The sequence below is a fragment of the Lathyrus oleraceus genome, chromosome 5 (assembly GCF_024323335.1).
Source record: "Lathyrus oleraceus cultivar Zhongwan6 chromosome 5, CAAS_Psat_ZW6_1.0, whole genome shotgun sequence".
Lineage (NCBI taxonomy): Eukaryota > Viridiplantae > Streptophyta > Magnoliopsida > Fabales > Fabaceae > Lathyrus > Lathyrus oleraceus.
This window is the reverse complement of record NC_066583.1, coordinates 195,932,903-195,950,043: the sequence shown is the minus strand read 5'-3', so window position 1 is coordinate 195,950,043 and position 17,141 is coordinate 195,932,903.

Here is a 17,141-nt window from a genome sequence, read left to right as displayed (position 1 = left end):
ACCGATCTCTCCAATCAGGTCTGTCCTATATCCATCATCTTTATGCCTTTAATTTGAATGCTCTAAATGTATGAGGTATTATGGGTGAATTTGATACCCTTTTGATGCATGTGTTTGACAAGAGGTTTAGGCCTCCTACCCTTGGTTGCCTTTTGTGAGCTTTTTTGTGAATTTTAATGGCATGATTCATGTGGTTACATTTTGATTTGGGGGCAACTCTTGGTTACCCTATTTTGTTTCTCTAACCTGTTTGTTGAGTTTTGTTTTGTGAGGGCTCATATGACTCTTGCAGAGATGGTTTGCCTGGTGTTCCACTTTATTTGTGGGATACCACCTGGAGGTTTATTCCGATTACCTGTACTGACTCGCTTTCTTTGATGGTGCTAGCTTGGAGATCTCTGGGTTTCTTATCTCTCTAATTGCTGTTACTTCGGATTTTTATCTGCGTGGTATTTTTACATCTTTCCTGCATTTTATCGCTTTCCTAGCTGGAAGACCTCGATAGGAGGCAATGTTTTGTGTGTTTCCTTTATGCAGGTTCCTTCGTCTAGGATTTCCCTTTTGCATGAGCATCCCTAACCCTACCAACTCATTGATTTTTCTTCTCCTAAGAACACGTTAACTCCTTCTACTACAGGCGAGTAAGTCTCCAAAGGTCGAGCATCCGGTAGATTACGTAGTAACGTCGTTCGTCCAAAACCCAATCCATAACCCCGTAGTTAGCCGAACTACAGTTTGCTCTGATTCTCATTCCATATGAGATATGTAGGCATAAGACGCGATGTCTTAGCGAGCACAATTACCCTTAACCCCTAGGTAGCCGAGCTACGAAGACTCTGATTCTCATATTCAGATGAGATACGTATGCAGTGGATGCGACATCCGTGCGAGTCATTTTCTTTTGACCCCTTTTTTTAGTAAATAACACATTAGATAAACCCACACCCTTTAGACAAGAACTACAAAAGTGGATCCCGTAGAGTACTACGGATGCGTAGGGGTGCTAATACCTTCCCTTCGCATAATCGACTCCCGAACCCAAGATTTGGTTGCGAGACCCTGTCTTGTCCTTTCCTTTTTCCAGGTTTACTTCGAGCGTTTCCTTTCCCTCCTTTGAGATAAATAACGCACGGTGGCGACTCTCCTGTCTTTCTTCGCCGGTTGTTTTTTTTCGCATTCCATTTTTCAGGTTGCGACAACATGCCAATAAAATTCCTTACTATTTATGGGCTGAAGCAATGAACACATCATGTCACATACATAATAGAGTGGCCATCAGATATGGGACTAAAGAAACTCAATATAAGTTATGGAAAGGGAGAAAGCCAAATGTCAAGTACTTCCATGTCTTTGGGAGTAGGTGCTACATCTTGGCAGATCAGGATCAAAGAAGAAAGATGGATCCTAAGAGTGATGAAGGAATCTTCCTTAGATACTCTACAAACACATAACTTATAAATTGTATAACAAGCACACCAAGTCCATGTTGGAGTCCAGAAATGTGGTCATCGATGACACTTCTGAGGATAAGGAAGAAGAATATGAGGTTCCTTCTCATAAAACCGATGTCCCAGACCATGTTCCACCCAAGGAGTTTGACATTGTGCCTGAGATCACAAATTCTGATGATCTTCAAATTAATAAGGGACTATCAATCAAGGTTCAGAAGGATCATCCTATATAAAATATCATAGACAATCTCAACGAAGAGGTAATGATAAGATCTAGAGAAAGTATTTCGAACTCATGCTTTAAAACATGATCTAGAGAGTTTAGATCAATGAGCCCTTGGAACTAAGCATATTGACATTCGCCATCATTTCATTAGGTATCTTGTAGAAGATAAAATGGTCAATCTTGAGCACATAGCAACTGACAAGCAACTGACATATATTTTCACCAGGACATTGGATGTTGCCCGCTTTGAAAAATTAAGAAGTGCACTTGGAGTATGCATATTGGGGAGCCTGTAGTAGTCAAAGATTGCAAAACATGCAAGGAGAATGATCGGTAAGTTATCAAGTGTATTAATCTTCCAATATAGTAATAAAGGAAATTTCCCCAAGTATCGATCTCAAGGATTGCTTGGTGATACAAAGTTCAAGTTCTATCTTAGTTAAATAAAAGCCTGGGTTTTTTTTGAATTGTTGGTTTGAAAAGTATAAAATAGAATGCAGAAGAAAGTAAAGAAAATTGTTGAACAATTTAAAAAGTATTATGATTGAACATGCTAGGGAAGGTGTATGATTGGATTCATCAACAACAGTAAATTAACCTTGTAATAACTTAATTCAATAACATTGATTACCGATTCTTAAGGGTGTTTACTCTTAAATCCTTAGTGAGAAAACCTTTAATCATTCAAATGAATCCCTATGTCCATAGTGAATTACATATGAAATTAAGCATTATTATAATAAAAAATATTCCGGTTTCCACTGGGTATCCCTAGGCCTATGTGATATCTACTATGAATTATTATAACTAAGCATTAACAATGGCAGTCAAACTAAAATATTAACCATATATCAGACTCAATTTTTCTAAAAGAGAAAGCATTAAGAACAAATTATAAATAAGTCAAATATCACAAAGTAAAAGTTATTACAAGGTCGAAATTTAGAATTGTATCATAAATCCGAATCAAGGACACCCACTATCATTGGGGAGTTTAGCTACTTATAACAATAGCAAAAAACATGACAGAAAATGTAGACATTACAAATTATTGGAAGAAAAAAGGTCTTCAATCATAAAAGTTCATGAAAATCTTGATCCACCAGGAATTCTCCAGTGTTCCAGCCTTCAAAACGCGTTCTCTGTCCTCCAAAATCGTCCAACCCTTGGAAATTCGCATTTTTCGGCTAAATAGGCAAATTTTGGGCTTTTTTAGATTTGGACCGTGTCATACGCGTATAGCCTCCACACATACACATATGGCCAGTTTTTACACTTACCCATACGTGTATGGCCCGGGGTAGGGCGTATGACCCAACTGGAGCCATACTCGTAAGGCTTCTGTTGCATAGATGAGGCTTAGCTGGCTGGCCTCATACGCCTATGGGTCTTCCCATACGCGTATGAGAAAAAACTTGATTATCACCCCTCTTGTTGTTACGCGTATACTGGGAGGTGATGTTGAGTGGCCATACGCGTATGAGAGGCATCATACACATATGAGAGGCCTCATACGCATATGAGCAAGAAACTTGCTTTTTCTTCTTTCTTTTTTTCTCCTGCTCATGTTTTATGTTTTGGCCCTTGTATTTGGGTGTTTTTTTTTGGGTTTGTAAAAGGTATATATATAATTTTTTTTATCTTTGTACTATTAAAACAAATCTAATGCTTATGCATCTCTGGATGTTGTTCTAGTCGTTCTATCTTGTTTTTGGCTGTGTATGTGCTAACAGACTAACCAATGCATGAATAATATCTATGTGCTATTTGATACTAACCCTTTGCAAAATGATGGAAAAAAGAGAAGTTGAGTGTTGCTAAGAGCTGAGGTAACACATGTTTTTGTTTGGTACTAACCATCCATGGTAAGTGCTAATGTTGTGCTCACACACTGGAGCATTAAGCAAATTATTTGGTTGTGAAAACAAATATAAGTTAGTATATCTATGTTAATAGTATTCCTTACATATTTTGATATCAACTACTAATTCTTTGTGCTATGCATGACTAAGTATGTGAATAATTGCATGCTAATAATTGTTAGTTAGTAAGATTGTATGCTACTATGACTAAGTCTATGAATGATTACATGATTGTCTGTTTGGTTTGGAGCTACTGAATGGATTATGTGTAAGCATCTGAATGTTGATGCTACTGACTTTTGCTGCTTATGGTGGTCTGTAACTATGATAATTGGAAGGTGGTTGTTGTTGTTGTTTGTATGCTTTGATAGTCCAGTAGTTTTACTGGTTATCATGTGTTCTGATGGAGTAAGTGATATTTATCTTGAAGAGTTGCATGCATTTAGCAAAACAACAACATGGAGAAGTGTTCAAGATTTTTCTAGCTTTCTTAAGCTGTATGGAGGTGCACAAGGAACACATGCTGGACGCGATGCTCCCGCATGAGGTATGTCATCCGGGTCTTGCACAACAGGTCAATACTTATGCATTTTAGAAGAATTTCTAGTCAAAGATTGGATCAAATTTTATTGCTAATTGGCTTATAAATATTATTAAGTGATTTGTTTGACAATTGGGCAAAGATTAATTCATATTTAAATGAAGATTTAACTTTAAATTTAAATTGAAACAAATCATATCTTGTTGGAGATATTTATGGAGCAGATAATATCCAACAGATTCTGCATTGATTCTGGACGAAATCAAATCTCAAATCCATGAAGAAAATACCATAATTATTATGCTATATAAGGAGCTCAAGACCTATATTAGAAGTCAAGCAATACATTGGATATTTTAGAGTGCTAGGGTTTATTTTGAGTCCATGTTGTTGCTATATGTACACCTCTATATTTCAGTAACTTGGCATATAAGGTTTGTCTAGAGTTGAGTGGTAGTATTCAATGATGATTATTGAGTTGTAATCTCCAATCACTGGTTGTGTGATTGAGAATGAAGTGAGTGGGTTATCATGTTTAGGGGGATCCCTAAATATAAAGTTATTGGGTAGTGTTAGGAAGATGAATTGAAGAACATAGAGTTTGTTGTTGCTCATAAGACTAATTGTACTAAACTACTAATAGTGAATTTCTTTTCTTGGGTTGTGGAGTCATCCCCCAAGACATAGGTGTGGTTTCACTAAATTGGGTAAACAACTATCGTGTTATTTACTGTTTTTCTGCTCCATCATTTAGTACTTGATATTATAGTGTTTCTGGTTTAACTTGTCGAACTAGTTGTCTAGGACCACGTGTTGGACATCTGTCCCCGATAAATAGAATTTCAAGTATGATATATCACATTGATGTATTATTATTATTATTATTATTATTATTATTTAATAAAACTTTTTTTTTTACTATTTCATATGTATTTCAAACATTATCAACTTATTACTTGATCTTGTAAAAAGAAAAAAAAACATTTTATTTTGACCAGTCTCAAGTCCTTTGACCATCGTGTGTACACAAGATATTATTCACTTTTGATGTAAAAATATGTCACAGTTTTGTACTTTGGAAAAGGCGACTCGTTGGATTGAGAAGTGTGAGTGTTATATATAAATTACCCTCTTCATCTATTCCCAAGAAGTGTGAGACTTTTTTTTTGTGCCAAAAAAATTGTTCCCCACCTGAATTAAAGGGCTAAAGGGCCCGAGCATCGAGTATGTTGGTCTATCCCCTTATTATAGCACCAATATTCTAATGGATCTCTGAAGGTGTGAAAAAGACAAGAAAATGGGGTTTGAATTGGGTTGTAAAGAAAATCTTTTTCTCATCTCAAGGACACCACTTAAATGCTAATAACAAAAAGATGAAAATACAAGTATTTTTATCCTGGTTCGCTTGAAACTCAAAGCTACTCCATTCCACCCGCTAAGGTGATTTCACCTTATACACAAGGACTTAATCCGTTATAATCAACTAATTATAATAATCACAAAGAATACCCTTCTCTATCTTCTCAAGGATCCGACTATACCCTAGTCTCCTTAAGGAAAATCAAACAAACAATTTAAATAATACTTTGTATGTTTACAAAATGCTTCTATACAAGCAAATTTTACACAAATGAATTACAAACACTTAAAGAAAATTTGTGTACAAAATTGATAGATTTTCACAAAGAAATATACTTGTCAAATGTTATAGCGGTTCAACATTTCTTCAAGTCTCTAAGTCCCACTTATATAGCATAAGAAAAGAGACAATTGGAGGGAAAAATGGGGATACCAAATAGAGCGGATATCCACTGTTGGATAGGTGAAAGGAGTGATACTACGTACTGTCCTTCGCCCACAAATCCAATGACAAGTGTGATGAATAATATTGTCCTTGCCCATGATATCAGGTAGCGGAAAGAATATTTGATTTGTGCAATGTAATATTTGATCACGTACCCATTTGATCTTATCTTCAAGTTCATTGGCTTATGATGAAAATTGATGAAACATGAAATTAAGAAACATACAAATGGAATCATAAACTTCAGGATCTTCAGTCAGAACCTTGACAATGTCAGCAGTCTGGCTTGAGATCTTCAGTATCTGTAGAATCTTCAGAGTCTTCAGAATCTACAATCAGAACCTTGATAACCTCAACGTCTGACTTGAGATCTTCAGAATCTTTAGCTTAGTAACAAAACTTCAGAAGCTTTCCATTCTTCAGAAGCTTGACGATCAGAGGCATATCCAGAAGCAGAAGTGGAAAGAAAATTGCAGATGCAATCCCAGCGTCTCTTCAGAAGCTTCTTAGGAGTGAATCAACACAGAAGCAGAAAGACCATTGCAACAACAACTTGATATCTTTCAAAACTTCTCATGATTAGCACAAAAGCGGAATTTGGAACACAAAGTTCAGAAACTGATGACGTTGCATGTCATATACTCAGAATCAAAACTAGCTGTTAAAGCTACACAATAACAAACCATTAGGGTACCAAAATTATTCTCACACAAATACAACATTGTTGTCATCAAATCTTAAGATATAGATACATAACCAAATCTTGTTCTAACAATTTCCCCCTTTTTGATGATGATAAAAAGATGTATTTTGATGAACAGTTTTGTACAGGGTAATCATAGAAGGATACATCTTACAGAAGCACAAAGCTCCCCCTGAGATGTAAAATCCTAGCAAGATAAAATCAGAATGAAAGAACACTTTCATGATTAACCTTTTTGAAGTACCAGAATGACTTTTCCATCAAAATATGGTTTATCTTCAGAAGTTTCTTGAACTTATCCAGAGCACAGGTTGTCAAACTCAACATTCTGATGAACTTCACTTCATAAGCTTGGTTGAATTCTTTTTTAGAGGCTTCAGAGCCTTGTTCTCTTTGAAATTCTTTTTAGAGTTTGATTACCATGGAATATTCAATTCTTCAAATCTTGATACTACATTCAGAGTCTGGTTTTCAATTCCTTGAAGACTTGATGCTTGGTTCTATTTCTGGTTGAGATCTTTCTCAAACAATATCGTGAATGTTTCAGACTCAGATAATAGACCATTTCTTCAGAAACTGGTAACTTACATTCTGATCTTAAACATTTCAAGAGCTTATGATGTTTTGAACTTATCTCTGCAAAACAATTAACAACTTATTCTTCGAAGTAGTTGTTATCAGAAACATTAATAAATGGTTGGGTTCTTATTTTAAGAATATAAGTATATAAAAATCAATTACAATTATTCCTCTTAAATACGGTTCTCCCCCTTTGTCATCAATAAAAAAGACAATGATAAAATGTAAAGAATATATTGGAAAGAAACATGAAAAGTTTTTCAAAATGCCAAAAGGCAAAAAAAAGTACAATTGTGATAGAAACAGAAAAAAAAACACTTAGAAAAAATAAAACAATTTTGAAAAAGTTCTAAGGGTTCTGAGGAGGAGGCGGCGGAAGTCTGGATAATATCAACTGAAACATCACTTCCTACATGTCCATACGTTCTTTGACCAAGGCATTCTCAAATTTCATTTCCTCGATGGTCTGCAGAAGCACGTCAGGAATATCCCCAGAAGAGGTTCCGGTAAACTGTTGATTAGAAACCTTAATCTGATGTCCTTCAGAAGCAACCGACTGAGCAACACCTTCTTCCATGACACATTATGGATGACCAGAATCTACCCCAACTTCCTAAATAACTTCCGTAACCTCTGGAACAGGAAGACACAATGGAGTATTTCATAGCTTCCAGATTTCCATTAAAGGTACAAAACCTAGAACAAAAGTTTCTTTTAGATACTTTGTACCCAAAGTTCTTTAGCTTGGAGGTTTTGGAGTTTATCCAACTTCTGTAGGCTTCCTAAGCCGAGTCACTTTCTACAAGATTAACTGATAAATAGCTAGTCCTCATAGCAACGTGAAGACAACTTCTTGAGTCAGACTTAAACTTCTTAAGAATCTTACCAACATTTGGGTTACATTTAGGTTGGTTCAGGAATATGATAGAAAGATCTTTTATGTTTGGATGAGGATCCAGACCATAAACAGTTGGAAGAGAAGGGGAAATGACCTGGGGTGTGTCTGAATCATATACTTCAGGTTCAGGTTCAAAATTGAATATGCCTTCAGGAGTACCAACTTGGTTACCAGAATCTCTCGAGGGAGATCTTCTGGGTGTTGTTATATTTGGATTTTCAATGTGGAGAGCATAAAAAATTTGAGATGGAGGTGTAAAGAGTGATGAAGGTAACTATGAATGAGGTGGTGTTTATGGTATTTGTTGTTGTTGTTATTGTTGTTGTTGTGATTGAGTTTTAGAAACTGTAGGAGTTTTTGTAATAGGTTCTAAGACAGGTTTTTTGTGGGAGGTGGAAGTGGAATGAGTTGTGAAATTGGAATGCTTTGAAAAGGAGATGAAATTGGTTGTGACATGGGAGGTGGTTGAGTTGGTAAGACCCTTTCAGAATTAACAGAATCAGAAACAAGAAGATTTATGTCCAAAGGAAGCTTACCAGGAGTATGAGTATCAGAAACTTTGTAAGATTGTTGGACAACACCAGACATGTCCTTCAAAAGTATTGCTTTCTGGAGCTTACTGAGAGGCATCTCATCTTCATCTAGAAAAGTAACAGCCTTCTTCTTCTTCTTCTTCTTCTTCTTCTTCTTCTTATGAGGTCTTGAAGAACCTTCTTCACGAGACTTTTTCTTCCTTTTCCCATGCACATTTGGGTAAGTTTCTGGTAGGTTGAATGGGTAAACCAATGGATTAATTCCATCCTTAAGACAACTCTCAAGGTAATACTCCAGAATATCCGGAGGATCAATCTTTGTGAAGATTGGAAAGTTGTCAAACAAAATCCTCATTCCATAGATATCATCTTTTGAAGGAATGAAATATGGCCTGACTACCTTGGAGATGAAACCCATGCTCTTGAGATTCTTCCCCTAAAAGATCTTACCAGCATCCTTTACAATCTCCTCAGTTAAACCATTAATCAAAAGGTCATCCATAAGACCATTTTCAACTAGAATGTCAGAAATTAGCCTTCCGTTTGGAATATACCTTCCCTTCTTAGACGTACTTCTAGTTCTAGTTTCTCTAATGGAATCCCTGAGAAATTTGAACAAGATAGCTGGAAGTTCCATTCTGAACCCTTTCTCCAAGAAGAACAACATAAACTTCTGATTAGAGTTGATGTAATCAAAGGAGTTTGTATTGGGTCGATGATGAATACAACCCAAAATAAACTTAAACCACACCCTTAATTTATCCGAAAGGTCTTTAGCACTAGAACCTTTCCCTTCATCCATCTTGGTTCCTTCCTTAAAAATGACAGATGAAAGCATATCTTCTCTTCTTGCATCAGTTTTTATGTTGTAAACCCTTTTTCCACAATCGTTGTGAGAAATTAGGTCAGCGATTGATTTCTCAGTGACAACAATCTTCCTGTTTATGACGAAATAGGTGATTGTGTCATTTGTAGCGACAACATGTATCTAAAACTGCTTCACAAGCACTAGATAAACAAGACAAGTTAAACTTTCGAAGAATCCCTTCCATCCTTAGAATTCTAAAGTTTCAGAAAAAGCGAAACCATTATCCTTCAGATTTTCGAAGTCAACGTGGTCTTACAAAGAACCATAAGCTCATCAAAAGGGATGTTGAGAGTTAATTCAAGGATCTCTTCCATAACAGGATGATTTTCATTAACCACAGAGTGAATGAGAGATTGTTGTTGTTGAGTATGTTGTTGAGTAGCAACCATTGTTGAAGTTGAAGGAGAGGATAAATAGTTTGCATAAAAAGGCGTTTGAAAGTTTGAAAGAAGGAAGTGTGTGAGTATAGTGCGCGTAGTGTGAAAATGTGAGTGAAGTGGGTTTATATAGATTTTTTTTGCAATGATGACAAGTCAAAAACATGCAGACATGGGGGGAAGCATAAAAGATTTTAACCTAATTCCAAAAAATGTGAAACCCAATGTGTCATGTTATCATCATGCGTGCTCAGAAAGTGGGACAACTATCACCACTCAGAACCACATGATATCAAACGACAAGACAAATATTTAATGCAATAACTATTAAGAATCAGGAAGACAAATCAATAAGATTGCTTATGATCAGAACCTTTCTGATTCATGAAACTTCCCCACTTTAGAAAGCTCATGTTTCAGAATCAACAAATAAATTGTCAGAACCTTATCTAGAGTTCTAAGAGCTTAGCATTATGAAATTCATCTTTTCATTCTAGACAGGAGTCTATAAATAAGTTTTTCAGAATGAAAAAGAATCTATCCTCAACAAGGGGTTTTGTAAATATATCAACCCATTGATGGTCTCTATTAACAACTTTTAAGTGAAAAATACCCTTATGAACATAGTCACGTAAAAAGTGATGTTTAATTTCAATATGCTTAGCCCTAGAATGCAAGATAGGATTCTTAGACAAATAAATAACAAAAGTATTATCATAGAGAATAGGAATGTTACTCTCGAATATCTGATAATCTTCCAACTGACTCTTCATCCAGAGTATCTGAGTGCTGCATCTAGAAGCTGCAATATATTCAGATTCAGTTGTTGAAAGCGTAATTATTGACTGTCTCTTGTTGGAACACGAGATTAGATTGTCTCCCAGAATTTGACAACTTCAAGAAGTACTTTTCCTTTCTATTTTGTTTCCGTCATAACCAGTATCACAATATCCTACTAATTTATATTCACTTGATTTTCTATAAAACAAACTAAGGTTAGTAGTACCTTTCAAATACATAAAGATTCTCTTAACAACAATTAAATGAGTCTCTCTAGGATCTGATTAGAAGCGAGCACATAAGCAGACACTGAATAAAATATCAGGTCTAGAAGCGGTTAGATAAAGGAGAGAGCCTATCATACCTCTGATTAGCTTCTGATTTACCTTACTGCTTATATCTTCTTTTTCCAGAATTCATGTAGGATGCATTGAAGTCTTTGCTTGCTTGCATTATGAGAAGTTGAACTTCTTCAGAAGTTCCTTTGTATACTTGCTCTTATGAATGTACGTTCCTTTTGAATGTTGATTAATCTAGATTCCCAAAAAGAACTTTAGTTCTCCCATCAGACTCATTTCAAATTCTTCCTGCATTGACTTAGCAAAATCCTTGCACAACGAAGCATTAGCAGAACCAAAAATAATATCATCAACATAAATTTTCACAACCAGAATATCATTCTTAAAGGTTTTGCAAAAGATAGTTGCGTCCATTTTCCCTCTTGTAAAATCATTTTCCAAAACGAGGTTACTTAGTCTATCATACCAAGCTCCGAGAGCTTGTTTTAGACCATATAATGACTTTTTCAGTTTACAAATGAAATCTAGATTTTAAGCACTTTCATAACTAGGGGATTGGTGCACATACACTTCTTCAGAAATGTATCCATTTAAGAATGCACCCTTAACATCCATCTGATAAAGGATGATGTTATGATTGACTACAAACAAAATTAAAAGATGAATAGGCTCTAACCTGGAAACTGAAGCAAATGTTTCTATATAGTCTATACCTTCTTGCTGACTATAACCTTGTGCTAATAATTAAGCCTTATTTCTGACGACTTCTCCGTTCTCATTGAGCTTGTTTCTACAAACCCATCTGGTTCTAATGACGTGGAAACCGTTTGGTTTCTGAACAAGATCCCAGACATCATTCCTGGTGAATTGATTTAGTTATTCTTGCATATCTATAGTCCATTCATTATCCAAAAGAGCTTCGTCAATAGATGTGGGCTCTATCAGAGATACCAAACCCAAAAGAGTTTCTTTAGAAGGTTTGACTAAAGATCGAGTTCTGACTGAAGCGTCTTAATATCCCAGAATCAATTCCTCAGAATGAGAATTTCTTGATCTACTCTTCTTCTGATAAGTTGAACCAATAATGGCTTATGGTTGAGTCTCTTCTGAGTCTTTTGCTTCAACATCCTTTGATTTTCCTTCTGAGTCTTTATCCTCATATTCTGAGAAGTTAATCTTCATATTTGCAAATTTCTCAAATAACTTTGACTTTTCAGGGTCAAGCTTATCATTGAATCTGACATTAATTGATTCTTCAACAATTCGTGTTTCAGTGTTAAATATTTTGTAGCCTTTAGAGCATTCAAAATATCTTAATAATAAACACTTATGTGCTTTAGAATCAAACTTGCCGAGATTCTCTTTAGTGTTCAACATAAAACACTCACAGCCAAAATGATGAAAGTAAGAAATGTTGGGCTTTATGTTCTTCCACAATTCATAGGGAGTATTACCCATAATAGGTATAATAGAAATCTTGTTCTAAATATAACAAGTTGTGTTAACTTCTTCTACCCAATAATTCTTAGCCATGTCAGTTTCTTGATTCATGGTGTGGTCCATTTCTTGCAAAGTCCTATTCTTCCTTTCTAGAACCCCATTTTGATATGGAGTTCTAGGACAGTAGAAATCATGGGAAATTCCATTTTCATCAAAAATATTTTCAAAATGTTTATTTCGAGTTTGCCACCATGATCACTTCTGACTCTGACTATTTTGCAACCCATCTCTGTTTGCACTAGTGAGCAGAAAGTAAAGAACACAAAATGTGACGCATCCTTGTGTTTCAAGAACTTTACCCAAATCCAACGACTATAGTCATCAACGATGACCAATCCATACTTCTTACCATTGATAGAGGCAATTTTCACTGGACCAAACAAATCAATGTGCATAAGTTCTAACGATCTAGAGGTAGAAACAACAGTTCTTGCTTTGTAAGATGTTTTAGAAAATTTGCCTTTATGACATGCTTCAATAAGAGCATTTGAAGCGAACTTCAGGTTGGGTAAGCCTCTGAATAATCCAAGCTTATTTAGCTAAGAAATCCTTCTCATGCTAACATGGTCCAAACGTCTATGCCATACTCATTGCTCCTCATTAACATACATTAAGCATTTAACATTTTGATCCTCAAGATCAGAAAGTCTGATTTTATAAATGTTATTCTTTCTCTTTCCGTTAAAAAGGATTGTACCATCTTTCTGACTAACAGCTTTACATGACTTTTGATTAAAAATGACGCCATAGCCATTGTCACTAAGTTGACTAATAGATAATAAGTTATGCATCAAACCATCGACCAAAAAAACATTAGTAATAGAAGGAAGTTTATCGTTACCAATGGTTCCATAGCCAATGATCTTTCCTTTCTGGTTTCCTCCGAAACCAACGAAGCCTCCAAGCTTAAGTTCCAAATCTTAGAACATTGACCTTCTCCCATCATATGTTGTGAGCATCCACTGTCCAGGTACCACGATTGATATTTCAACTGAGTTGTTAAGGATGTCTGCAACATAAATTATTTTATCCTTAGGTACCCACTTTATGGGTCCTCTTTTGTTAGTTTTCCCAAAGTGTCTTATAACTTTGGGTCCTTGTGCAGAAGGATAATCACGGGGAATTTGTGCATGATACTTAGGTTTCAGAACTGAGTTGTTACCCTTTATATATTTCTATGTCTGTGCAGAAAAATCAAGCTCAATGTCAGCAGGCACAAATGCTCATAGAGAGATTTCGGTTTAACCTTCTAACTTTCTTCAGGTTTTAAATTTTTCGTGCAACCCAAACCTTTCTTGTTATTTCTGCTAACTCCATAAATCAAAGAATCTATTTTGCGTCTATCTATGCTTTTAGCCACAAAGTATTGGAATGCTCTATCATATCTGATGATGCAATCAGTACCAGAAGCTTCTGAGACTATTTCTTCCTCTAGTTTTGAAATTTTACTTTTCAAAGCAGAGTTGTTACTTTCTAAAGAAAATATTTTTTCATTTAGGGAAGAAATATTTTTCTCAAGCTCATTACATGTTTCAGAGTAACTACTTCAGAGAGACATGACTCTGAAGATTCTGGTGCTTTTCCAGTATTTTAGAGAGACATGACTCTAAATCAGGACGAGATAGATTAGAAAATACCTCTTCAGAATCGGAGTCTGATTCTAATTCCAACAACACCTTGTCTTCTGGTTCTTCAGAACCTTCTGGATCAACTATTGTTGCCATCAATGCAATATTGGCTTGTTCCTCATCAGAATCTTCTTCTTCTGATTCTGAGTCGTCCCATGGAGCCATAATCCCCTTCTTGCCTTTAGAAAAATTATTCTTAGGCCTTTTGTCCCTTTTCAGCTTAAGACATTCATTATTGTAGTGGCCTGGCTCGTCACACTCAAAGTAGATAACATATTTACCATAACCTTACTTCTTTTGTCCAGACAAAGAATCAGAACGGCCAACAATCCTTCTAGCTCCTCTAAACTTTCCTTGACTATTCTGTTTATGCTTCTAGAGTCTGTTGACCCTCTTTGAAATCAAAGACATCTCATCATCATCTTCCGAGTCTTCATAAAAAATTTATGATTCTTCCTCAGCTTGATAAGCTCTTGTCTTCTCAAGCTTAGACTTTAAAGCAACATATTTACCTCTCTTCTGAGGTTCATCTTCCTCGAGTTCAATCTCGTGGCTTCTCAAAAAACTAACAATTTCTTCAAGACTAATACTATTAAGATCCTTTGCTAGCTTTAAATCAGTTACCACAGTTCTCCATTTTTTAGGGAGACTTCTGATTATCTTCTTGATATGGGCAACCGTAGAGTATCCTTTGTCCAGAACTTTCAGTCTTGCGACAAGCATCTAAAATATTGAGAACATAGTCTCAACGGTTTCATCATCTTCCATTCTGAATGCTTTGTACTTCTGGATTAAGGCCAAGTCCTTTTTCTCCTTTACTTGAGCATTCCCCTCATGAGTCATCCTCAGAGAGTCGAATATGAATTTGACAGAATCTATGTTTGTTATCTTCTCATGCTTAATATAAGAGATAACATTTAGCAATATAATTCTAGCCTTATGATGATTTTTGAAATCCTTCTTTTGTTGATCTGTCATAACACTTCTTGCTATATTATTTCCTTTAGCATTAATTGGGTGAACTTAGCCATCGACTACAGGATCCCAGAAATCAACATCGTCACCAAGAAAGAAAATTTTGATTCTATCTTTCCAATAATAAAATTTCTCACCATCAAATATTAGTGGTTTAGCAGTGTAATGATCTCTCTCATTGTTGTTAACAATACTGAACACGGTGAAGTGTTGATAAAACTTTTATCACAATCAGAATCAGAGCTCTGATGCCAATTAAAGGTGTGAAAAACACAAGAAAAAGGGGTTTGAATTGGGTTTTAAAAACAAAAGCTTTTTCTCAACTCAAGAACACCACTCAAATGTTAATAACAAAAAGATAAAAATACAAATACTTTTATCCTGGTTCGCTTGAAACTCAAAGCTACTCCAGTCCACCTGCCAAGGTGATTTTTCTGTATACACAAGGACTTAATCCACTATAATCAACTGATTATAATGATCACAAAGAATACCCTTCTTTATCTTCTCAAGGATCCGGCTGTACCCTAGTCCCCTTAAGGAAAATCAAACAAACAATTTGAATAATATTTTGTATTTACATAATGCTTCTACACAAGCAGATTTTACACAAATGAATTACAAACACTTAAAGAAAAACTGTGTACAAAATTGATAGCTTTTCACAAAGAAGTATACTTGTCAAATGTTGTAGCGGTTCAACATTTCTTCAAGTCTCTAAGTCCCAATTATATAGCATAACAAAAGAGACCGTTGGAGGGAAAAATAGGGATACCAAATAGAGCGGTTGTCCATTGTTGAATATGTGAAAGGAGTGATACTACGTATTGTCCTTCGTCCATAAATTCAGTGACAGGTGTGATGAATAGTACTGTCCTTGCCTACGATACTAGGTAGTGGAAAGAATATTTGATTTGCACTATGAATTATTTTTTCACGTACCCATTTGATCTTATCTTAAATTTCACTAGCTTCTGATGAAAGTTGATGAAGTATGAAATGAAGAAACATACAGCTAGATTTAGAAACTTCAGGATCTTCGGTCAGAAACTTGACAACGTCAGTAGTCTGGCTTGAGATCTTCAGTATCTTCAAAATCTATAGTCAGAACCTTGATAACCTCAATGCCTGGCTTGAGATCTTCAAAATCTTCAACTTAATAACAAAATTTCAGAAGCTTACCATTCTTCATAAGCTTGACGATGAGAGTCACATCCAGAAGCATAATTGGAGAGAATATTGTAGCAGTAATCCTAACGTCTATTCAGAAGCTTCTCAAGAGTGATTAAGCACAGAAGTAGAAAGATCATTGCAACAACAACTTGATATCTTTCAGAATTTCTCATGATTAGCGCATAAGCGGATTTTGAAACACAAAGTTCAGAAACGGATGACGTTGCACGTCATATACTCAAAATCAGAACTGTCCATTAAAGCTATACAATAACAAACCATTAGGGTACCAAAATTATTCTCACACAAATACAACATTTTTATCATCAAAACTCAAGGTATAAATGCATAACCAAATCTTGTTCTAACAACCTCAAGTCCAATGTCCACGACATTTATAAGGTATTACATGTTTTAAGTGAGAGAAATCATCACAATTTTGTCATTTAAAAATGTGTATCATTGGATTGAAAAATTTGAGTGTTATATATGAACTACTTTTGACTTTGATTCACAAGCAATGTAAAACTTCTTGGTGTATCGGAAAATATTTCAAATATAAAGTAATCATTTACATTTCGTAATACTATTTTTCATTACAATTATACTACTAATAAAAAAGTTAAAATTATAATTTTGATATATTATTTTTGAATAACAAAGTAAATCAAAATATACTAAATATAAAAAAAAGTAAAAGATACAACCGAGAGCACCAACGGTGTACTAAAAAAATAAAATCCAACTAAAAAACATCACAAACAAGGGAAAGCAACAGAACAAAAATCATTAAAAAAGCAACCCACCAACACCATAGAAAAGCCTACATCGAGGCATCAAACACAACACCCATAAAAAGTACAAACTGAAGGGAGGTAAGCACGATCACCTGAAAAAATTTAGAGCAGTTGGCCATATAACACACTCTAAACACAAAGGCACCA